The following is a 24,162-nucleotide window of genomic DNA, read 5'->3' on the forward strand; positions in this document are numbered from 1 at the left end:
GGCTCAAACCATAGTTTATGTTCCTGGTTACTAAAGTGACAATAAACCATAGTTTATTGTTTCAGTTGCAGTGGGAAACTATGGTTTAAAACAGGGGTGGGGAAGCTCAGGCTCTGGTGTCAAATGTGCCCTTTGCTAGGCCACCGTATTTGGCCTTTGGAAGGGAAGGAGGTGCAGGAGAGGAAGCCAGCAATGTTACATCTGAAAAGGCCCTTTGGAATGCCTGCATTCCCCACCATTTATCACAAGCTCAGAGTGTTGATCTCAAAGAACAACTAACCTGGGACTGTTTTTTAAATCTCAGTCTCATGCTAACAGACAGCATTAGAAACAGGGCAGACAAGCTAAGGGGGGGGGGATCACGAGACAGAAATCAAAAGTATCATGAGACCTGAGGTTTAACAAGCATGTAAATTAAAGTTGGGTCTAATGCCAGATGTGGCCAAGCAATTAAAAGAAAAAATACTGTGCAAATGCCAGTGGAACAAAAGTTGGCTTTTCCATATTGCAATGAGAATATTTAGACTTACTAACTGCAATAAAAGCATGGAGATTCTAATGGAAGAAGGCATTTAAAATTTTAATCATCACTGCCTGTAGTGGTTGGGAGTTACTCGTGCGTAATCCTGCCCCGTTTGAGCATCGGATTGCCTGGTTAAACCCCCCGGACTGCACAGCCCATCTCAGCGTGGCTGCCCTTAGTCACTCGTAGAATCTGTCTGTGGGCGTTTCTTAAAGCGTTGCCAACATAAGAGTTGTTTGACGCCCAATCGTCTCCGCCTCTCACTGCGCGGGAGTCTCCTGCGCAGGGTGGGCGTGGGCAGCGGGGTGCTTGGGCTCTCCTCGCTAACTTCCAACGAAGAGTCCTGGAGCCCCTGCACCTCCCTGTCCCGTTGCTCTCCTGGATCCCTGGTGTTACACTCATTCTCTTCCCCTTTTTCCCAGCTGAGTCTCCCCTTAGCGCTGGGACCTTCTCCTGCAGAATCAGAGACCCTCTCCTTCTCCCATGCCTCTGATGTCAGTTCCCTGACACTACCTGACCGAAGCTAGACTAGTTCAAATCTTCTGTAAAAGCAGCTGTGGACAACCAGACTCTCCAGATGTTACTAAACTACAATGCCCATCAGCACCAGTGGGGTCATTGTCCTCTTTATTTGTGTTCCACTAGGATTGAAAACATTTTTTTAATGACCTTTTGGGTCTGTCGCTGCTTAATGCATTGATTGCTGGTGTTGCTGTTTGTGTTTTTTTGTGTGTTTTTTTCTGTTTTTCTGTTCCTTTTAGTTTGATAGTGCGTTTTCATTACTGGGTTATTATTGGGATAAATAAGAAAAATATCCTAGCAAATGCTTTGCATGGCATCGATTCAGGAGGAGTATTTTTGGAAGGCATTTTGGAAGCGGACATTCTACTCAACACAGGGGAACTAGGTTTTGGGCAGCCCATAGGAAACCTACAGTTTTCTGAGATTGCTATTAGGATTGCCCATACAATTCCCTGCTGTTCCTCACAGCTATGGTAAGTACAATGAACTTTCTCTTTTAAAAACAAATACAATAATTTATGAAAAAAAGATGCATTTCCATTGAAATCTCTCGGCTCCTGCTCAAACTACTCTATCTTCCAGTTTACATTAGAGTGTTATCATTATTCTCGCTGATAGCAAATTTAGTGGCCTACTGTCAACTAATAAGGCACTCAAATGTGACAATCCCAAAATGAGCTAGGAGCTTCTTCGCACTTGGGAGGCTCCCCAAGTATGCAAGAAACAAAAAGTGAGACAAAAAGACCCAAACATCTTTTCAACAAGAGTTGCACAGAACAATCCTTAGTTAAAAACCCAGAGAGCAATGAAATTCAAAAGAGGAAAGAAATGGCTCGGACTAACTTCCTCTGGCAGTTAAACAATGTGGACATGAGGAGAGGAAATTGGTTACAGAGGGGTTAATTTTATTAATTCTTCAACAAGGAAAGTAGGAACTCCACCAGACAGCTCAGTGAGGGGAAAGGAAAATCCTCACCCCTGCAGTGTACTGACCAGGTTAGGTTGCTTATAGGTATGGCTGAATTTGTCAATTTTGGTTTCTCTCGGTTTCCAGTGTTCAGTGTTTAAAAAAGCCTGCATGAAAATTCATCCACATTTTCATGTGTATTTCTCCTAATACATGTATATTTGTGCCTAGTATATGCATTTTCCCTATAATGCATTGCTGTATTTTCACACATACACACGTTTTTGCATACACAATGTACACGTATTTGTGTGTGTTCTTTGGTTGTATCACCCAATCCAGGGAAGTGCAAATTCTGAAGACAAACTCATATTTTGCTTTTTTGATTAGGAAAGTGCGAATTTTCATTAAAATAGAAACCAAACACATTTTTCTGCAGTTTGAGTACACTGCAGTGATGAGGTGGTAAGTGTGGGGGGGGGGCACATAGCTGTACTCTACGTCTGACACTGAGTGGCCTAATGCTTGTTCACAGGAACACTTTGGGAGTGTAATGAACACACCACTGTAATGATGGGCATTTTCCTAGTTTTATAGAATTACAGCATAGAATTCCTCTGCGTCAGCTCAGCATCCCACAACCAGTGGGAACTGAAACCTTTCAGCAGCCCACATCTTGTGACTCTATAACCAAAGTATTGCTCCTCTGGATTTCTGCATGGATCTGAAGCCATTCAGAATAGATGATGAAGCATCCTTTATTTCTTCCGACGCCTGCATGCCATGTGCTGGCTGAAAGTGAAGCTCCTCTTCCCTCCTTCTTTTTAATGCCAGAAGGAATATCAAGTCATAAGTTGATCACACACAAGAGGAAGCTCTTTTTCACACCTCACCTGGTGGACACGCAGAAATAATTGCCAGGAGATGGCGAGAAGGTAGACAATATTTCTAGATTATTATTCTTTTTAAGGGGACGCGGGTGGCACTGTGGTTTAAACCACAGAGCCTAGGACTTGCCAATCAGAAGGTCGGTAGTTCGAATCCCCGTGACGGGGTGAGCTCCCGTTGCTCGGTCCCAGCACCTGCCAACCTAGCAGTTCCAAAGCACGTCAAAGTGCTAGTAGATAAATAGGTACCTCTCCGGCGGGAAGGTAAACAGCATTTCCATGCACTGCTCTGGTTCGCCAGAAGTGGCTTAGTCATGCTGGCCACATGACCCGGAAGCTGTACACCAGCTCCCTCAGCCAATAAAGCGAGATGAGTGCCGCAACCCCAGAGTTGTCCACGACTGGACCTAATGGTCAGGGATCCCTTTACCCTTTGCCTTATTCTTTTTAAGAGGTAACATTCACAGGAAGCTGCTCCAGACCAAGGTTGAATTGTTGCCTAGACCAGTGTTGTCTACTCCGGCGACAAGCAACCTGGGGTAGGCAGCATGGCCAATGACTGGGCATAGTGGGGCAGGTCAGACACTCAGGAGCTACTCTGGCTGGCAGCTGTTATTCAGCGTCTCAGACAGGGGTCTTTCCTATTGCCTGCTACCTAAGATGACCACAGTGCCTAGAGATGGGCAGTCAAGTCATGTACCCATAGCAGTGACCAGAGGAGAAATGACCACTGGGAGGCATGCAGAAAAAAGAGACACCATGGTGCATCTGTAGCAGCACAATCAGATGCCTTCATCTGCCCCAGCTGCAACAAAACATGTCCCTCCCACATCTGTCTTTAAAGCCACAGTAGGCACTGTAACCTTCCAATAGTTTGACTCAATCGTCCATTGTCTCCCCTGACAGATGGATGCCAACAGCTACCGAAGATCAGTTTTCTTAAAACTGGAGAGCCAGGAAATGAACACTGAGCCTTTTGCAAGCAAATATATAAACTCTTGAGTCTTTATCGGATAGGAACAGGGCCAGATTTAGGTTTGATGAGGCTCTAAGCTACTGAAGGTAATGGGGCCCTTTATCTGTCCAGCTGTCCTTTGTCAACAACAAATTGTTGCTGCTTTTGTGTTGAATATGTGCTATATGGTAATTTATGGGCCTAATAGGTATCTAAAGCCATTTGCACATAACAAAAGGCTAGCAGGCGGGGCCCATTATTTACATCATAGGCGCCTACACAACACAAAACACTGTTGCTGTATGTAGGTTTTATTTTATTTGTTTTTTATCTTATATTTTGGAAATGCACATCCAGGATTTTTTTCCTTTAATTTTTTTTTGGGCCCCCAAGAGAGCGGGGCCCTTAGCTATAGCTTGTTTAGCTTATACGTAAATCCGGCACTGGATAGGAAACAACACAAAGGCAAGGATTCAGTCCATACAAATGTTTCTCTCTCTTTCTCTATTCATCTTGGCCAATGTCTGAGACAGGGCAGGGAGCACGGTGGTCTGACTCAGTCCTTAAGTAACACAGCATTATGAAACTGCTCATTCCGTCACTAACGGGGTAAAAACAGAGAACATTTTTTCAGATCTCATGCTTGTTGCTGGCTGTGCCTCTGTTTGAAAAAAGCAAACAAAGCAGCTGAGAGGAAGCACACAATCTGGATCAGGACCACAGTGCAGTGGCTCCTTCCCACTGTGTTGTGGCCTCAATTCATATCAGGGGGTGTCTGTGGCAGGCTGCAACCACCTGATTCAAAAAATGTTCAACCACATTTAATTATACAATCAATGGGTGGTTGGAATCAAAACTATTACTTGCCTACCAAAATGCCCAATGAGGAAATATTGGGGGGGGGGATAGGTTCTTCTCGATTCTAGACTATAAAATCAGATTATAAACTGACAATAAAGCATAGGAATCTTGCAGAATGAGACAGTACTCCATCTGCTTCTAATTCATCACCCGCCACACAATCCCACCAGTTTACAGTGGTACATCGGGTTACATACGCTTCAGGTTACATACGCTTCAGGTTACAGACTCCGCTAACCCAGAAATAGTGCTTCAGGTAAAGAACTTTGCTTCAGGATGAGAACACAAATCGTGCTCCAGTGGCGCGGCAGCAGCAGGAGGCCCCATTAGCTAAAGTGGTGCTTCAGGTTAAGAACAGTTTCAGGTTAAGAACGGACCTCCGGAACGAATTAAGTACTTAACCCGAGTACCACTGTATATCAAATCCTGTTTTGGAGCTAGTCCACCATCTTAAAAAGCGAAATGAAAGAAATCCAATTCATGTTTCCCAGAGACCCTGAAGTTTCCACCATGCATTTGCTTTTTAGTCAAGTGACTTTTCATTAGTCCTTTTCAAAGACAAGCTAAAGAATTGTTCGAGACTACAATAAGATTTCTTGTTAAGCAACAGTGTTTATCTTTCTGACAGATGTATCTTTGAAGGATGCACATATCCACTATCAATGCCACTTATTGTCTACTCAGAAGTAAAACTCATTGTGTTAAAATGGGGTTTAATCCCTGGCCAGTGAATATAGGAGTTTGCAGTCTCAGTTGTTCTTGATCTGTTTTTCTCTTCTGCTTGGATTGACCAGTTCTGAGGGGGAGGCGGTATCTCTGATCATATGTGCTTTTTAATCCTTTGTTAAGTTTTGCCAGCTAAATCCAAACCTATCCCTAACCTTTTCAGGCTTCTTCAGTCTTCACTCTGTTCCGGTTAACCTTCTGCTTCTCCAGCTAATTCTGCAGCCAGGAGGAGGTGTGACTCCCACGTTACAAGTCTAGCTGTGCTGTTGACTCATGCTCTGCACTCAAAACAGCCATATGCTTTTTAAGAGGAAGGCTTATACAATGCAGCCACGCAAGGTCTCCCAGAGCACACACTCTTACAAGAGCTGTGAGGTTTCTGCTTGTTCTCCCCATTAATTGAAACTGGCGATGATGCAGTTTGGCACAGCAGACGCACACGGTTATGTAAGCCTGTACTACAGTCCAAAAATATACATCAGGAAGAGTCACCTGTACACTTCACAGGGCTGTACCAGGCAACAGAGTAATCAAGCTGGCGGAAGCAAAAGTGGATGCCCTCCTTCTCATCCACATTCATGTCCCCAGGTGAGATTTAGGGAGCAATCCTGTAGCAAGATCCTCTGGGATGAGTGGGTTAGCATCCAGTGGATCCCTGGCTGAGTCAGGAAGTTCCTGGTGCAGCCGAGCTGTGCTGGCTTAAGTCCTGCATCCTCAGCTCAGCCAGAGATACACAGGCGAATCTCCCTCCTCAGCTGGGACCCAGCCAGCTGAGCTGAACCTGGTAGATTTTAATCCTGTCTGAACCTTGAAAAAAGGGTGTGGCGGGGTTGGGGCTAGATGGGAGGGGACTTATACTGGATCCTAAAGCCATTCAACTTGGTCACATGACCTGGCAATCAAGTGCAAATTAAGGGTGGTGTCACTCAAACAAATAAAGGCTTGTTTTCCCTCTGCAAGGCTTAGGGTTTGGACCTGAACGGCATTTGGATCTGGTGAAACTTTACGTCAGCTTAATTTATGCCAGCTTGCTTTATGCCAGTTTCTTGCATGCAGAATTGCTCCCTAAAAATGCCTGAGTTGTATGAACCCTGTCCCAGGCATCTGAGTGATGGAAAGCGGGTTGGGGAATTCCTTAGCAATGCAATAATGAGGAGTCAGTATGAGTTGCAGCATAACTCAGGGTGCTCTAGCCTCAAGCTGCTAATGAGTTGCTTTGTGAATGGTGCCAGTTCTGATGCTCCAAACACAAGATACTTAGGGAAAGCTCCAGATTATCAGTTGTGAGGAGATGGGCCAGCCTAATTATACAGAAGCAGATGACCTCTGAATGCCAAATGCTGGAGACAGACAAGAGACAATCTTGCCTTTGCACCTTGCTAGAGACAAGCCACCAGAGTTGTCAGAATGGCTCCTCTTGGTCACTCCAGCAAGACAATTCCCAAGTTTCTCTGAGATGAAATCAAACACAAGGTGCAGCTAAGGTCACTTCCAGGTGGCCTGTTTATTGAGCATTCATTCTCATTTGTTTGTGGGGAGGTTATAGCCTTAATCAATCACTTTCCTGTCCCTTTCCTTTGGGGAGGAAGTGGGCGCAAGAGCACCACACCAACTTTCTTTGCACAACCTGAACTAGCTGGCATGTGATTGAATCCCACTCAAAAGAAGCAGCCATCTGGAAGTGCCCTAATGCTCAAATTACATGGAAGAAGTAAAGCGAGAGAGAGAGAGGCTTTTATTTCTTCAATACTTTTGTATGTAAAAGGAAGCATTTTTGAAGATGGAAAGAGAGTTCTGATCTTGCTGTGAGCTTCTTGGTTTTCATTTCCATTGATTATAAAACTGATGGTATCATTTTCTCATGTGACTAACCCATAAAGGCCAAATGCTATTATTGGATCTCCTGTAGGTTTTCCTGTGGATAAATAAATGTAAATCTTGGGGGCTGTGATTCAGGTTGGGGCTCTGGCATAGAAGGGGTGGTAGCTAAAGCTTTCACCTAGAGCCATTTTTCTAACTCACATTACTATACTCCTCAACTGTTCTGGAAAAACTGGGGCATCCCATTTTTTCCCCATGAGATCATGGTGGCCATTTAGGCTGCTGTGATCTTGCACAATTTCACACTGCAATTTTGTCTTTCCTGCAGCTCCCCAAAATGCACGTTTTTGGGTACTGTGCCACAAAACTGTTTTTCTTCCCAGGTCTGCGATCTCATGCTAGTCACATGAGTCGTATGGGAATGCGATCCTTGAATATGGTGTTTTTCATTGTGACGTGTTGGTGGATATGATTTACTGTCCTGGAACTATTTGCTTCCTGGATCAAAACATGCAAATATTGAATAGGTTTGACTACCTGTATGTCTGGCTCCACAGGGAAATAGTAGTGCAGGTTGATGGTAGGCAGAGCACAGTTGAGATTTATTTAAGATAAAATTGTTGGGGAGTTAAACCAACCCTCCTGATCTGTTGCAGCCCCAATCCAAACTGGGGTGGGGTGAATACAGCTCTATTTTCCATTAGAACAACAACTACTACTGCAGGAGACCTGATCACAGAACCCTTCTTGCCACATCTTGCTTCTCCTTGTTTCTTTTAAAGGTTTCTCTCAAAGCCTCCTGCAGAAAATGATAAGCTCCCGAGTGAGTTTCAGATCTACCAAAAGAAGAATACATGTACTTCTTCTGGCCAGATTCTGAGTGTTGATTGGGAATGTGTGATTGGGAGTGGAAAGGCAGCAGGCAGAAGGAATAATTAATTTTTCCCTTATTGCCAATTCCCAACTCCAAATCCTGCCCTCCTGCAACTTCTTCACAATTGTGAGGAACCTTTGGCCCTCCAGATGTTGCTGAACTACAACTCCCATCAGCCCTAGCAAGCATGGCCAAAGGGCAGGGGCAATGGAGTTGTAGTTCAGCAAGATCTGAAGGACCAAATGTCCCCCACACCTGCTGTAGAGTTTTAAATATGTGCTTGAATACTCTCAGTTCATGCTGGCCATCCCTCAGAATCTCATGCAAAATGGGCAGGGGGGTTGTAGAAAAAACAGGGCAGTTCCTTGCCTGTACTTAGAAAATTGGTTCTGAGTTTGGGTCTTTGTGAAATGCGTATGCATAGCTAGATAATCCAAGCATATTTCGATAAACCACAATGCTAGTCACACATTGTGGCATGGGGATGATGGGGCCACCCATGAATTCAAATACAGTGATACCTCTGGATGCGAATGGGATCCGTTCCTGAGCCCCGTTTCACATCCTGAAGCGAATGCAACCCGTGTCTGCGCGGGTCGTGATTCGCCGCTTCCGCACATGTGTGATGTCATTTTCAGCATCTGTGCATGTGCGAGCGGCAAAACCCGGAAGTAACACACTCCATTACTTCTGGATTGCTGCAGAGCATAACCTGAAAATGCTCAACCTGAAGCACATTTAACCTGAGGTATGACTGTAAAATATTTCAGGTAAGTGAGATAACAGTAATACACGAAGGGTGGAATTATGCTGTGTTGGGTCTCCCCTATTCCAGGCATTGCATATGCAAATTCTTTGTACAATGTAGGTAATTCCCTGCAAAGCAGACATTAGGTAAGACTCAGACGTCTCTCTTTTTTTAAAAAAAAGAAAGAAAAAGAAAAAACACTTTCAGTGGTACTGAGTCACCATGGCTGAGAATTCTCAGGAAAGCAAACCAAAATGTTGACCTGAGGTTCTCTGAAATGTTCCTTATGGCACCCTTCCCAAAAGGAGATTGAGCCAAACAGCTGCTGATATGGAAACCAACTGTTTGAACTGCAGTGCACTTACATATGTTAATCGCGTCAAGCACTCCTTGCAAACGTGATGCAGGAAATGACTAAACGTTTAGTGCTTGTTATTTAGCAGTATTCCTGGAGACACGTAGGTGGTGTGGACAGCACGGTATGTGCATTAAAGTGCAATTTAGGTCAATGATTCGTTGAAAGGTCCAGCCTTAACTTTATCCAATTTCCCCCCCAGCAATGAACAACGAAGATCACCTTCAAGAAAGATTTACAGTGATACCTCGGTTTTCTAACGTAACCCATTCTGGAAGACCGTTCGAGTTCCGAAACGTTAGAAAACCGAAACCTCAATAGCTGACACCTACGCCTCTGGATTTTGCACTCAATGGAAGCCACATAGCTTCCGACGCTTGTTTGAAAACAGAAGCATTTACTTCAGGGTTTTTGGCGTTCGAAAACCAAAACATTTGACTTCCGAGACGTTTGAAAACCAAGGAACCACTGTATTTCCCCAAGAAGTGCAGATGAAAACAAGTCAAAAACCGGAACGCACCACAGAGCACAAAATCTCTCATTACTCGGTTCCATACAGTTTCCTTGTTTTCATTGATATCTTTGTAACAAAAACTGTGTACAGTGGTACCTCGGGTTACATATGCTTCAGGTTACATACGCTTCAGGTTTCAGACACCGCTAACCCAGAAATAGTGCTTCAGGTTAAGAAATTTGCTTCAGGATAAGAACAGAAATCGGGCTCCGGCGGTGCAGCGGCAGCAGGAGGCCCCATTAGCTAAAGTGGTGCTTCAGGTTAAGAACAGTTCCAGGTTAAGAACAGACCTCCGGAACGAATTAAGTACTTAATCCGAGGTACCACTGTATAAGAATTATGTAGTATTGCAAAGCTACCCATTTGTATAAAGTAGGTTCGAGCCCTATATGGGGCAAAAGATTCCAGCATTGCAGGGGAATGGGATAGATATCCCTCATGGTCCTTCCAACTCTATAAGTCTATAAGAATATACAGTGGTACCTCAGGTTAAGAACTTAATTCGTTCTGGAGGTCCACTCTTAACCTGAAACTGTTCTTAACCTGAGGTACCACTTTAGCTAATGGGGCCTCCTGCTGCCGCCACACCGCCATCGTGCGATTTCTGTTCTCATCCTGAAGCAAAGTTCTTAACCCGAGGTACTATTTCTGGGTTAGCGGAGCCTGTAACCTGAAGCGTCTGTAACCTGAAGCGTCTGCAACCCAAGGTACCACTGTACTCATATTCTATGAAATGCAGCAGTTAAAATATGGTTACCTTCAGGAACGCCTTACCCATTATACCCCTGCCAGATTACTTTGAGCCTTGGGAAAGACACTCTTAGTAGTACTGCTCTTGAAGTTTGTCTTAGGTCCACTAAAAACAGGGTCTTTAGTGTGGTTGCAACCTCCCCTTTGGGATGCTGTTCCAATGAAAATCAGATAAGCACCTATAGTCCTGGCATTTAGGTGCTTGTTTAAAACACACCTGTTCACCCAGACTCTCCCTGAAGGGTGACATATAAATCTGATCTACAGATTTCTGATGCGTTTTGCATTTGTTTTACAGTTGTAATTCATTCCTGATTCTATACTGTTAACAGCCATGATATCATCTCTTAATGTTGGCTGGGTAGGAAATTTTGCAAATTAATAAAACCAGCAAATAATAAATCTGGTGGCAGAAAGAACAACTCTGAAGCGACTTGAACAACTTTCCAGAGGAAGGTAGGCTTACAGGGGTGGCCGTAGGGAGAGTCAAGGGATAATAAAACCACAGAGATGAAATGGCCTGAAGCAACATCTAGCGCAACTCTTTTCCATTCTTGGCATAGCTAAAGCAGATCATATTATACCTAAAGATGTGCAGTGCAAGGGATGTCAGGCACTGTACTTGGATGCCCTGCCTCAGATACCACATGTAGTCACAGTGGCTGCAGGCTGCAGTTATTGCAGTGGCTAGATTGCAAGAGGCTAGATTGCTGCTCATAACTTTATAACTGGGAACGCAGGAAAGGGAGATATGAGGAAGTCCGAAAGGTTATGGAAACACGATTTCTGGACATTTGACTTTGTTGTATTCTTTCTATTCTGTGTTAATTCTTTTGTTTTTTTCTTTTCTTTTCTTTGTCTGTATTACTTTGGTGACGGTAAGGTAAAGGTACCCCTGCCCGAACGGGCCAGTCTTGACAGACTGTGGGGTTTGTGCGCCCATCTCACATTTATTGGCCGGGGGCCAGCGCTGTCCGGGGACACTTCCGGGTCACGTGGCCAGCGTGACATCGCTGCTCTGGCGAGCCAGAGCCGCACACGGAACGCCGTTTACCTTCCCGCTGGTAAGCGGTACCTATTTATCTACTTGCACCCGGGGGTGCTTTCGAACTGGTACTTTATGTGTTTGGTGATTCACTGTTAAAAACCTTAATAAATATTTAAAAAAAATAGATTGCAAGAGGAATCTCACCACATTCCTTCTGAGAAAGCCTTTGGATGGACGTCAGCTACAGGTATGGCAGGCACACCTTTCTCAGGAACCTTCTTCCTCAGGGGTCAGCAAACCTTTTCAGGAGGGTCCACTGTCCCTCAGAACTTGTGGGGGGGGCAGAATATTTTTTTTTGGGGGGGGAATGAATGAATTCCTGTGCCCCACAAATAACCCAGAGATACATTTTAAATAAAAGCACACATTCTACTCATGTAAAAACACGCTGATTCTCAGACCAGCTGCAGGCGGGATTTAGAAGGTGATTGGGCCAGATCCAGCCCCCAGGCCTTAGTTTGCCTACCCATGTTCTTCCTGTTCCACACACAGTTTTTGAAATGTGAAGAAGCAGGGGGACCCTTACAGAAGCTTACAAACTTTTCTTTTGGTGGGGGAGGCCCGCAGTGCCACCTCTCTTACTTGCCCCACCGTGGCAGTGACTGGTTCTTTGGTACAGGAGAATGGCTTGCCTCCTTGCCCACTGGAGGAACATGAAAGCAAGAAGCTGTGACATCCAGTGGGAGACAGGGGAGATAGGTTAGTGTGGCAGTACCAATCTTTGTAGCTCCCTCCCTACTGAGATCAAGTAGGCACCTTCACTGTACTCTTTCTGGTGTCTGCTGAAAACATTCCTGCTTAGACAAACCTAGAATCATAGAATCATAGAATCATAGAGTTGGAAGAGACCACAAGGGCCATCGAGTCCAACCCCCTGCCAAGCAGGAAACACCATCAGAGCACTCCTGACATATGGTTGTCAAGCCTCTGCTTAAAGACCTCCAAAGTAGGAGACTCCACCACACTCCTTGGCAGCAAATTCCACTGTCAAACAGCTCTTACTGTCAGGAAGTTCTTCCTAATGTTTAGGTGGAATCTTCTTTCTTGTAGTTTGGATCCATTGCTCCGTGTCCGCTTCTCTGGAGCAGCAGAAAACAACCTTTCTCCCTCCTCTATGTGACATCCTTTTATATATTTGAACATGGCTATCATATCACCCCTTAACCTCCTCTTCTCCAGGCTAAACATGCCCAGCTCCCTTAGCCGTTCCTCATAAGGCATCGTTTCCAGGCCTTTGACCATTTTGGTTGCCCTCCTCTGGACACGTTCCAGTTTGTCAGTGTCCTTCTTGAATTGTGGTGCCCAGAACTGGACACAGTACTCCAGGTGTGGTCTGACCAGAGCAGAATACAGTGGCACTATTACTTCCCTTGATCTAGATGCTATACTCCTATTGATGCAGCCCAGAATTGCATTGGCTTTTTTAGCTGCCGCGTCACACTGTTGGCTCATGTCAAGTTTGTGGTCAACCAAGACTCCTAGATCCTTTTCACATGTACTGCTCTCAAGCCAGGTGTCACCCATCTTGTATTTGTGCCTCTCATTTTTTTTGCCCAAGTGCAATACTTTACATTTCTCCCTGTTAAAATTCATCTTGTTTATTTTTGCCCAGTTCTCTAATCTGTCAAGGTCGTTTTGAAGTGTGATCCTGTCCTCTGGGGTGTTAGCCACCCCTCCCAGTTTGGTGTCCTCTGCAAATTTGATCAGGATGCCCTTGAGTCCATCATCCAAGTCGTTGATAAAGATGTTGAATAAGACCGGGCCCAAGACAGAACCCTGTGGCACCCCACTAGTCACTCTTCTCCAGGATGAAGAGGAACCATTGATGAGCACCCTTTGGGTTCGGTCAGTCAGCCAGTTACAAATCCACTGAGTGGTAGCATAGTCAAGACCGCATTTTACCAGCTTCTTTACAAGAATATCACCTACCCAGATGCTTAGAAATTTGAGGGGATTTTAATGTTTTTGTATTTTAACTTTTGTACGTTTTAAAATAGGACTGTACAATCTTCTTTATTTTCTTGTGTGTGTGTGTGTGTGTGTGTGTGTGTTTGTTTTGGTTGTGGGTTGTTGTTTTTTTACAATCAAGCGCTGCATAAATTTTATGGATACACACACACACACACACACACACACATATATATACATACACATACACACACACACACACACACACACACACACTAGCTGCACCGGCAGCATATCTATTTTTTCTTGTATCCAAAAATGCAAGGAGGGCTTTTACACTTGACAGAAGCTCGGCTCTGCCCTCGCGGGTCTTGGAAGGATCCTTTTAAAAAGTCCAATATGACCAGAGAATTTGCACCTGTCCATTGGGGGATATAGGAAGCCCCAAACACATATTTTTTAGATGTCCCTTTTATGATGAGGCACATAGAGAAACCATTGACCCCCTGCTGGTGAGGCTTGCTGACCTGCAAGTAAAGCAAAAGTTCTATCTTCTCCTGTTAGGCAACGATCACAAGACGACCCAGATGGTCGCCAGATTCTGCGCACAGATCTGTAGGCACAGACCACCCCCCGATTGAATATAGTTTGTTAAGAAAATTCCCAAACTCGAATCTACGGGCAACTCTGAGTCATTTCTCTATGGTAGTCTATCTTAAAGTTTTTATGTGTTTATATGCCTACCACATTTTAAAACTTAAAATCCATTGTTGTATGTTGTTTTAAATGTTTGTTTTGCTTTTGGGATTGTAGTTCCATTTGTGTTTCACAAGCTGGTCTCTGACCGTAATAATAATAATAATAATAATAATAATAATTTATTATTTATACCCCACCCATCTGGCTGAGTTTCCCCAGCCACTCTGGGTGGCTTCCAATCAAGTGTGAAAAACAATACAGCATTAAATATTAAAAACTTCCCTAAACAGGGAATAAATTTCATGTTCGTGCATGTGTGTGTCACGAAGAGTCGGACACGACTAAAAGACTAAACAAATATATATATATCTATATATATCTATATATATATATATATATATATATATATATATATATATATGCAGGTTTTGGTGTCTTCGGGTGTCTTCCCGTGTAAGAGTCGGGGTGTCTGTGCGACGTTTCGACGAGGTCTCACTCGTCATCTTCAGGCTGGTGCTTTCGGCTTCTTGTTACTGGAACAGAGCAGAATCTGGTGTTTGAGTTCCTATAAATACTGTTGAGGGGTGTGGTGTATAGCCTCCAACGTTCTGGGCAGAGAGGAAGTTCCTAGATTAGTGTGCCTTTTCTTCTTTTGTTCCTTAATTACTTGAGGGATATCTTGGGTGATTTCATGAGTGATATTCTGAATACCACTGGGTGGGTCATTAAGTGTAGATTAGTTGCTAAAGCTTTCGTGTCTTGACCTCTTGAGCTTGTGAAGAGTTTTTCTGAGAAGATGGCTGTGCTGCATTTAGTTGTGCTCTGGCTTGGCTTCGTGTATAGGGGCGAGCTGTGGTTTTGTGCCTTGTGCCAGCCAGATCTGTGTAGGGATTGCAGGGGGGTGCAGCATCCGGAGGTGCCACTATAGTTTGGCTACTGGATGGAGTCTGTAATATGTCTGTGGAGAGGGTCTGGGTTTGGGTCTGGTGTGGTTGATTGGTGATGGCGTTCTGTGTGCCTCTGGTTCTGGTGTCGGTTTTTGTGGGGAGGGCTAATTTCCAGATGTCTGGCAGGCGGGACGTGTCGTCACGCTTGTTCATGTTGTGAGGGTGTTTCTCTATCTCGATGGCTTCCATGATTATTCTCTTGTGGTGATGTTCCATGTTAAAGAGCAATTTGGAATCTGCAAAATTAATTTCGTGTCCTGTTTCTTTCATGTGTTGGAAAAGAGAGGAAGTTTTTTCTTCTTTTTTGATGGCATTCTTGTGTTCTGCGATACGTGCATTTATTCGTCTGTTTGTTTGTCCAATGTACGTGGCTGGGCAGACTTTGCAGGGTATTTCATAGACCCCTTGGTTTTCCAGCTGGATTTTGTCTTTTGGGTTTCTGAGGATATTGGCTATTTTTTGGTTGGTGCAGAAGGCTGTTTTGATATTGTGTTTATGGAGGATTTTGCTGATTTTGTCTGTAGTGCCCTTGATATAAGGAAGGAGGGCCATGCCATTGTTTTCTTCTGTGTCTTGGTTTTTGGGGGGTGTTTCTTTTTGGATTAGCTTCGTAACCCTGTTTTTCTGGTATCCATTGGCGATTAACACATTTGAGAGATTCTGTAACTCAGTTGTCAAGTGGTCTTTGTCAGCCAGGCGTTTGGTTCTGGAGATGAGAGTCTTGGCTACGGAGTTTATTTGTGCAGGGTGGTGGTGTGATTGTGCATGTAAGTAGCGGTTGGTGTGTGTTTTTTTCCGGTAGATAGTGTGTCCTAGGGAGCCATCAGGTTTTTTGTAGATTAGGACGTCAAGAAAGGGGAGTTGGTTGTTGTCTTCTATTTCCATAGTGAATTGTATTTTGGGGTGTAGGCTGTTGAGATGTGTGAGGAAGCTATCTAGTTTTTCTTTCCCGTGTGGCCAAATTACAAAGGTGTCGTCAACATATCTGAGCCAAAGTTTGGGTTTGTGTTCTGACTTGTCTAAAGCATTGGTTTCAAAGTGTTCCATGTACAAATTTGCGATGACCGGTGAGAGGGGTGATCCCATAGGTGCTCCTTCTATCTGTTTGTATCTTTGTCCATTGTGGATGAAGTACGTGTTGGTTAGGCAGTGGTTGGTCAGGTCCAGGATGTATTTGGGGGGGTTGTATTTGTTTTGAATGGCTGTCAAGGCTTCATTAATGGGCACTTGAGTGAAGAGAGATACAACATCGAAGCTCACAAGTAGGTCATCGGGATGTAGGTATTGCTTCTTTATTGTTTCTATGAACTGGAAGGAGTTAGTAACGTGTGAAGCGATGGATTCTGCATAGGGCTGAAGTTGCTTAGCGAGAAATTTAGCGAGATTTTGTAGAGGTGAGCCTATGGAGCTGACTATTGGTCTGAGTGGTGTTCCTTCTTTGTGTATCTTGGGGAGACCGTAGAGTTTGGGGCATCTGGATGATTTTTCTCTGGGGATGATTCTTAGCTGGATTTCTTCACTGATAGGAGAGGCTTTTATTTTGGATTTGGTGGTTTTTTCCAGATAGGTGGTGGGATCTGTTTTTATAGGTTGGTAGGTAGGGTCTTGGAGTAGATTTGATAGTTTTGCTTGGTAGTCCGATGTGTTCATCACAACAGTGGCGTTGCCTTTGTCTGCTGGGAGAATGATTATGTTGTTGTCTTTCCTCAGGTTGGTGAGTGCTTTCTGTTCTTCTTTGTGTAAATTGCTTTTGGGTGGTTTGCTGGAGCAGAGGATGTTGGTGACTTCAAGTCTGATTTTATTGGCTTCATCTGGGTCGATTTTGGTCAGGCTAGCTTCGACTCCGCATATGATGTTTTCCGTGGGGATGCGTCTCGGGGCGACTGCAAAGTTGAAACCTTTGGAGAGTACTTTGGTTTCAGTTGGGGTGAGGATCCTGTCTGATATGTTATGTACTGTTTGTTTCATGGGTTGTTGTGGAGGGTGGCTGGGCTTCTGGCGTTTCTCTAGTTTGTAGAGTTTGTTGGTGTGTCTGTCTGTCTTATGTGAGGTCTCAGTTTCAGCTCTCCAGACGGCTAGTTGTTTGCATTTGTCCCAGAGTGCAGGGTGGATTTTGTTACATAGTTTGAGGTGAAGAGTGAGCAGATCTTTGTTGGTTTGGTTTAGTAGGTATCTTTTCTTATGTATTTCGTTTCTGATTAGGGATAGTTCAGTTCGTTTCAGGATCCTTTCGGTAGCTGGGGTTTTAGAGTGGAATTTAAGTTGGAAGCATGTGGGAGTTAAGTTGTTGTCTCGGCAGTTGCGTAGGAACAGGAGATCACATAAGATGGTGGCTCTTCGGATTTCTAGTTTCTCGTAGGTTCTTGTCAGCTGGAAGGTTTCCTCCCCGTAGAGGTGAGATATTTGCTTTCGTAGATTTTCACGGGTACAGGAATGCAGGTTTTGGTGTCTTCGGGTGTCTTCCCGTGTAAGAGTCGGGGTGTCTGTGCGACGTTTCGACGAGGTCTCACTCGTCATCTTCAGGCTGGTGCTTTCGGCTTCTTGTTACTGGAACAGAGCAGAATCTGGTGTTTGAGTTCCTATAAATACTGTTGAGGGGTGTGGTGTATAGCCTCCAACGTTCTGGGCAGAGAGGAAGTTCCTAGATTAGTGTGCCTTTTCTTCTTTTGTTCCTTAATTACTTGAGGGATATCTTGGGTGATTTCATGAGTGATATTCTGAATACCACTGGGTGGGTCATTAAGTGTAGATTAGTTGCTAAAGCTTTCGTGTCTTGACCTCTTGAGCTTGTGAAGAGTTTTTCTGAGAAGATGGCTGTGCTGCATTTAGTTGTGCTCTGGCTTGGCTTCGTGTATAGGGGCGAGCTGTGGTTTTGTGCCTTGTGCCAGCCAGATCTGTGTAGGGATTGCAGGGGGGTGCAGCATCCGGAGGTGCCACTATAGTTTGGCTACTGGATGGAGTCTGTAATATGTCTGTGGAGAGGGTCTGGGTTTGGGTCTGGTGTGGTTGATTGGTGACGGCGTTCTGTGTGCCTCTGGTTCTGGTGTCGGTTTTTGTGGGGAGGGCTAATTTCCAGATGTCTGGCAGGCGGGACGTGTCGTCACGCTTGTTCATGTTGTGAGGGTGTTTCTCTATCTCGATGGCTTCCATGATTATTCTCTTGTGGTGATGTTCCATGTTAAAGAGCAATTTGGAATCTGCAAAATTAAAATCCAGCTGGAAAACCAAGGGGTCTATGAAATACCCTGCAAAGTCTGCCCAGCCACGTACATTGGACAAACAAACAGACGAATAAATGCACGTATCGCAGAACACAAGAATGCCATCAAAAAAGAAGAAAAAACTTCCTCTCTTTTCCAACACATGAAAGAAACAGGACACGAAATTAATTTTGCAGATTCCAAATTGCTCTTTAACATGGAACATCACCACAAGAGAATAATCATGGAAGCCATCGAGATAGAGAAACACCCTCACAACATGAACAAGCGTGACGACACGTCCCGCCTGCCAGACATCTGGAAATTAGCCCTCCCCACAAAAACCGACACCAGAACCAGAGGCACACAGAACGCCGTCACCAATCAACCACACCAGACCCAAACCCAGACCCTCTCCACAGACATATTACAGACTCCATCCAGTAGCCAAACTATAGTGGCACCTCCGGATGCTGCACCCCCCTGCAATCCCTACACAGATCTGGCTGGCACAAGGCACAAAACCACAGCTCGCCCCTATACACGAAGCCAAGCCAGAGCACAACTAAATGCAGCACAGCCATCTTCTCAGAAAAACTCTTCACAAGCTCAAGAGGTCAAGACACGAAAGCTTTAGCAACTAATCTACACTTAATGACCCACCCAGTGGTATTCAGAATATCACTCATGAAATCACCCAAGATATCCCTCAAGTAATTAAGGAACAAAAGAAGAAAAGGCACACTAATCTAGGAACTTCCTCTCTGCCCAGAACGTTGGAGGCTATACACCACACCCCTCAACAGTATTTATAGGAACTCAAACACCAGATTCTGCTCTGTTCCAGTAACAAGAAGCCGAAAGCACCAGCCTGAAGATGACGAGTGAGACCTCGTCGAAACGTCGCACAGACACCCCGACTCTTACACGGGAAGACACCCGAAGACACCAAAACCTGCATTCCTGTACCCGTGAAAATCTACGAAAGCAAATATATATATATATATATATATAGATATAGATAGATATAGATATAGATATAGATATAGATATAGATATAGATATATAATGTTGTTGTTTAGTCGTGTCCGACCCTTCGTGACCCCATGGACCAAAGCATGCCAGGCACTCCTGTCTTCCACTGCCTCCCGCAGCTTAGAATCATAGAATCATAGAATCATAGAGTTGGAAGAGACCACAAGGGCCATCGAGTCCAACCCCCTGCCAAGCAGGAAACACCATCAGAGCACTCCTGACATATGGTTGTCAAGCCTCTGCTTAAAGACCTCCAAAGTAGGAGACTCCACCACACTCCTTGGCAGCAAATTCCACTGTCAAACAGCTCTTACTGTCAGGAAGTTCTTCCTAATGTTTAGGTGTATTCTTCTTTCTTGTAGTTTGGATCCATTGCTCCGTGTCCGTTTCTCTGGAGCAGCAGAAAACAACCTTTCTCCCTCCTCTATGTGACATCCTTTTATATATTTGAACATGGCTATCATATCACCCCTTAACCTCCTCTTCTCCAGGCTAAACATGCCCAGCTCCCTTAGCCATTCCCCATAAGGCATCGTTTCCAGGCCTTTGACCATTTTGGTTGCCCTCCTCTGGACACGTTCCAGTTTGTCAGTGTCCTTCTTGAATTGTGGTGCCCAGAACTGGACACAGTACTCCAGGTGAGGTCTGACCAGAGCAGAATACAGTGGCACTATTACTTCCCTTGATCTAGATGCTATACTCCTATTGATGCAGCCCAGAATTGCATTGGCTTTTTTAGCTGCCGCGTCACACTGTTGGCTCATGTCAAGTTTGTGGTCAACCAAGACTCCTTTTCACATGTACTGCTCTCAAGCCAGGTGTCACCCATCTTGTATTTGTGCCTCTCATTTTTTTGCCCAAGTGCAATACTTTACATTTCTCCCTGTTAAAATTCATCTTGTTTGTTTTGGCCCAGTTCTCTAATTTGTCAAGGTCGTTTTGAAGTGTGATCCTCTCCTCTGGGGTGTTAGCCACCCCTCCCAGTTTGGTGTCATCTGCAAATTTGATCAGGATGCCCTTGAGTCCATCATCCAAGTCGTTGATAAAGATGTTGAATAAGACCGGGCCCAAGACAGAACCCTGTGGCACCCCACTAGTCACTCTTCTCCAGGATGAGCTTGGTCAAACTCATGTTAGTAGCTTCGAGAACACTGTCCAACCATCCTGTCCTCTGTCGTCCCCTTCTCCTTGTGCCCTCCATCTTTCCCAGCATCAGGGTCTTTTCCAGGGAGTCTTCTCTTCTCATGAGGTGGCCAAAGTATTGGGGCCTCAGCTTCAGGACCTGTCCTTCCAGTGAGCACTCAGTGAGCGCATATATATATATATATATATATATATATATATATATATATATATGCAGGTTTTGGTATCTTCGGGTGTCTTCCCGTGTAAGAGTAGGGGTGTCTGGGCGACGTTTCGACGAGGTCTCACTCGTCATCTTCAGGCTGGTGCTTTCGGCTTCTTGTTACTGGAACAGAGCAGAATCTGGTGTTTGAGTTCCTATAAATACTGTTGAGGGGTGTGGTGTATAGCCTCCAACGTTCTGGGCAGAGAGGAAGTTCCTAGATTAGAAAAGGCACACTAATCTAGGAACTTCCTCTCTGCCCAGAACGTTGGAGGCTATACACCACACCCCTCAACAGTATTTATAGGAACTCAAACACCAGATTCTGCTCTGTTCCAGTAACAAGAAGCCGAAAGCACCAGCCTGAAGATGACGAGTGAGACCTCGTCGAAACGTCGCCCAGACACCCCTACTCTTACACGGGAAGACACCCGAAGATACCAAAACCTGCATTCCTGTACCCGTGAAAATCTACGAAAGCATATATATATATATATATATATATGGAAAAGACTGTGCTGAAAAAAAAATGACTAATCTGACCTTCATTCCCATATAGCTGATGTGTTGGAAGTCTTAGGTTCATGACCTGAAAATATCAGCCTCTCATTGACCATGATTACAAGTAATTAATGGTCTTATTAGTGATACTCCAAGTTGACTGCAGTGAAAAGAATGTGGAAATCAACAGCATGCACTGTGACTCAGACATTATGGTGGCAGTGGGATAAGTGAAAGAACAGTTACTCAGCTGCAGTCAATAAAACTGGGTCAAGTAATTGTGCACAGAAGAAAACATAAGTGATTACTAATAGATCTTCTTCATTTTTGGAGGCCAGTTGTGATGAAAGAGCTCATTAGAGCAGATTCTAGGCTAGAAGTTACGCATGCACTCGTAATTTAATTACACCCAGTGATAGTTGCCTTTTCCTTCATATCTTGCTATTTTAAAGTTTCGATTCAGCGAACCCAGTGTCTGAGAAATCATTTTTAAAAGGAACCAGCCCAAATTCATCATTTTACAAAACAAACTAGTTCAGTTCCAAGACCCAGCCTTCAAAATGTTACAAGCTGTTCTGTTGAAGTATAGGATTCAAAAGTAATTCAGGGGCCACACATAAGTAATAAGATGTCTGAAAGAACAGGAATGCCAATTCCCCATAAGAGTGTTTCCATACTAGAAAAGGCTTACTATGTTTAATTTATATCAGCCACACAGCTATTAAAGGCATAAGCCAACATTCACTTTGTTCATGTACCTGCATGTCTCGCTACAAGTTGCTCTTGTTTAGAAGAGAATCAATCACTTCAGCAGGGAAGATACAGGAAATCCCTCACATTCCTTCCTTCTAATGGCTTAGCAACAGTGATTAAGTAACCAAGTGTCCTTTGCAACAGCTGCACCTCTGTATCTGCCTAATTCTAAGACTTGAATGCTGCTTTCACATTTTGTTTTCTAACTATCTTTATTTTATGTATTTCATTAAATTTATATACTGCTTGATTGTAAAAAAAAACCTCAAATCAAGAAAAAATTACAACCCTACTTTCTTTATATATGTTTGATTGACTTAGTTTTTAAAACTGTCATACACCAATATATTGTCTATTTAACCAAATCAGACTATAAGAGCTACAGAACACATTTTAATATATTAACAGTGTGAGAATGTGTGACTACACAGCTGTACCGGAGAAGAGTAATCCTAAAAATGTAGTGATTTTCAGGGTTGCATAAGAGCATAATCACCATTTATTTCCTTGAATTATGTTTGTTTGTGGCAGTGGCACAGTGATGAAACATAACTAGTTGCTTTTTGTCTCATGCTGGTTAGACTTGAAACGTTATGAAGAAAAAGTCCCTCAGACTTTGCCCTGGGACTTTCCATTGATCACCGGAGGCTGGTGCATTGCAATGTTGTATGTAATCAGTTCCTGAAGGGCTGTTACTGCAATACTTCAATCTTCTCCTTAGAAATGTTTACTCTAGTTCAGAGATGGTGAACCTGTGGCCCTCCAGATGTTGCTGGACTACAGCTCCCATCAGACCCTGCCAGCATGATCAATGGTCAGAGATGACAGGAACTGAAGTCCAACAACACCTGCAGTATTACACAGTGGCGTCGCAAGGGGGCAGGGGGCGGCAGTGCGCCCTGGATGCCATGTCTGGAGGGGTGACAAGAAGGCACCCCATGGGGTGCTCACCCTGCCGCTCCTGGGCGCGGCGGCGCAAGCAGCCCTCGCACCCCCGCAGCCGCATGTGAAGGATCCTCCATTCACGGCTGCAGCCGCAAGCAGAGGATCCTGCCACTGTCTGTACAGTGTTCGAGTGGCGCCAGCGGCAAACCACTATGTACAACGCATACGTGGTGTCGCACACATGCGCTGTATGTAGCGACGCCGCACATGCACTGTACATAACGGTTTGCCGCCAGCACTGCCCGAGCACCGTACAGACGGTGGTGGGATCTCTCCATCGCCACTACAGCTACAAGCAGAGGATCCCTCCATTGCCACTGCAGCCACGAGCAGAGGATCCCACCACCGTCCATACATTGCTTGGGTGGCGGCGGCAAACCACTGTGTACAATGCATGTGTGGTGTCACACGCATGTGCTGTACGGGGCGACGCCACACATGCGTCGTACGTAGCGGCGCAACGCATGCGCAACTGGCAGTTTGCCCCGCCCCGGGTGTTGGCTAGCCTTCGTTCACCCCTGGCATCACAGACTCCCCAGCCCTATTCTAGTTTATTGTACCAACAGCATTAAGATACATTTGTGTCTGTGTGACACTGATATTTCATAAAGTGCCCCAACATAGATTAAAGGCGAATATCTTCTCTAAGGAAATGTATATCTAATAAATACAGATGAACCTTTCCTCATCAAGCTATAACCCTGCAAAGCTTTCCCCGCTCTCCTGCTCAGTCTCTTTTAGTGTAATAAGAAGTCTATTCACAGTTAAGTTTAGCAAATCCATTTAGCCAGCTAAGAACTGACCTCTGGTCATGCTGCTTTAACTGCACACAACAAAACATCAGCTGATGATCCCCAGAACCTTCCAATACATACAGCTGGACATAGTGTGGAATAGAGCCAGCTGCCTCTCTCCCAATCTCTTAAAGCAATATGCAGCATAACCTCAAAGGTAGCTTTGTTCTCCTTTCCTATCCGTCAGAATCTGCTAACGCAATCTCACAACTCTTCATAGCTTTGTTGTAACCTACTGCATTCACTTAACAGCACTAAGGTGTATGAAATTCCCTCATGAACGGTGAAAACATTTGGCTTCGATGGATGAATAAGGAAGGCAGTTTGTTGCAACTAAACGACGGTAGGTCTCATAGTCCTGTGACTGTCTTGTGCTAGATCATGGGCTAAAAGTTAGGGAAGGGAAAACAGCATGGATGGGCAGAAGGCACGGTCATTCTTTTGAAGAAGTGGGAACCTGTAACTAAATGTTACAGTGCATCCCCAGCCTCCAACAGGAGTGTTCCTACGTAGGGCTCCAACCAGTCTGGAACAGGGAGTCTTG

General features: G+C 44.6%; 1 protein-coding gene across 4 annotated transcripts in view; it reads left to right on the forward strand.

Annotated features, from left to right (window-relative positions):
• The first annotated feature begins 1,385 nt into the window (after positions 1-1,385).
• The window catches only part of LOC309525214 (uncharacterized protein), a 168,122-nt gene continuing 145,345 nt past the window's right edge, over positions 1,386-24,162 (forward strand). Inside the window, exon 1 of one of the 4 annotated variants that reach the window (XR_014216098.1) lies at positions 1,386-1,518. The gene's annotated coding sequence lies outside the window, so the exon portion shown is untranslated. Of the gene's footprint in view, positions 1,519-23,120; positions 23,962-24,162 lie in introns of those variants that run through there. The other 3 variants (XR_014216099.1, XR_014216100.1, XR_014216101.1) reach the window with 3 other exon arrangements.

Source organism: Podarcis vaucheri (genome assembly GCF_965113315.1).
Source record: "Podarcis vaucheri genome assembly, chromosome: 2".
NCBI lineage: Eukaryota > Metazoa > Chordata > Lepidosauria > Squamata > Lacertidae > Podarcis > Podarcis vaucheri.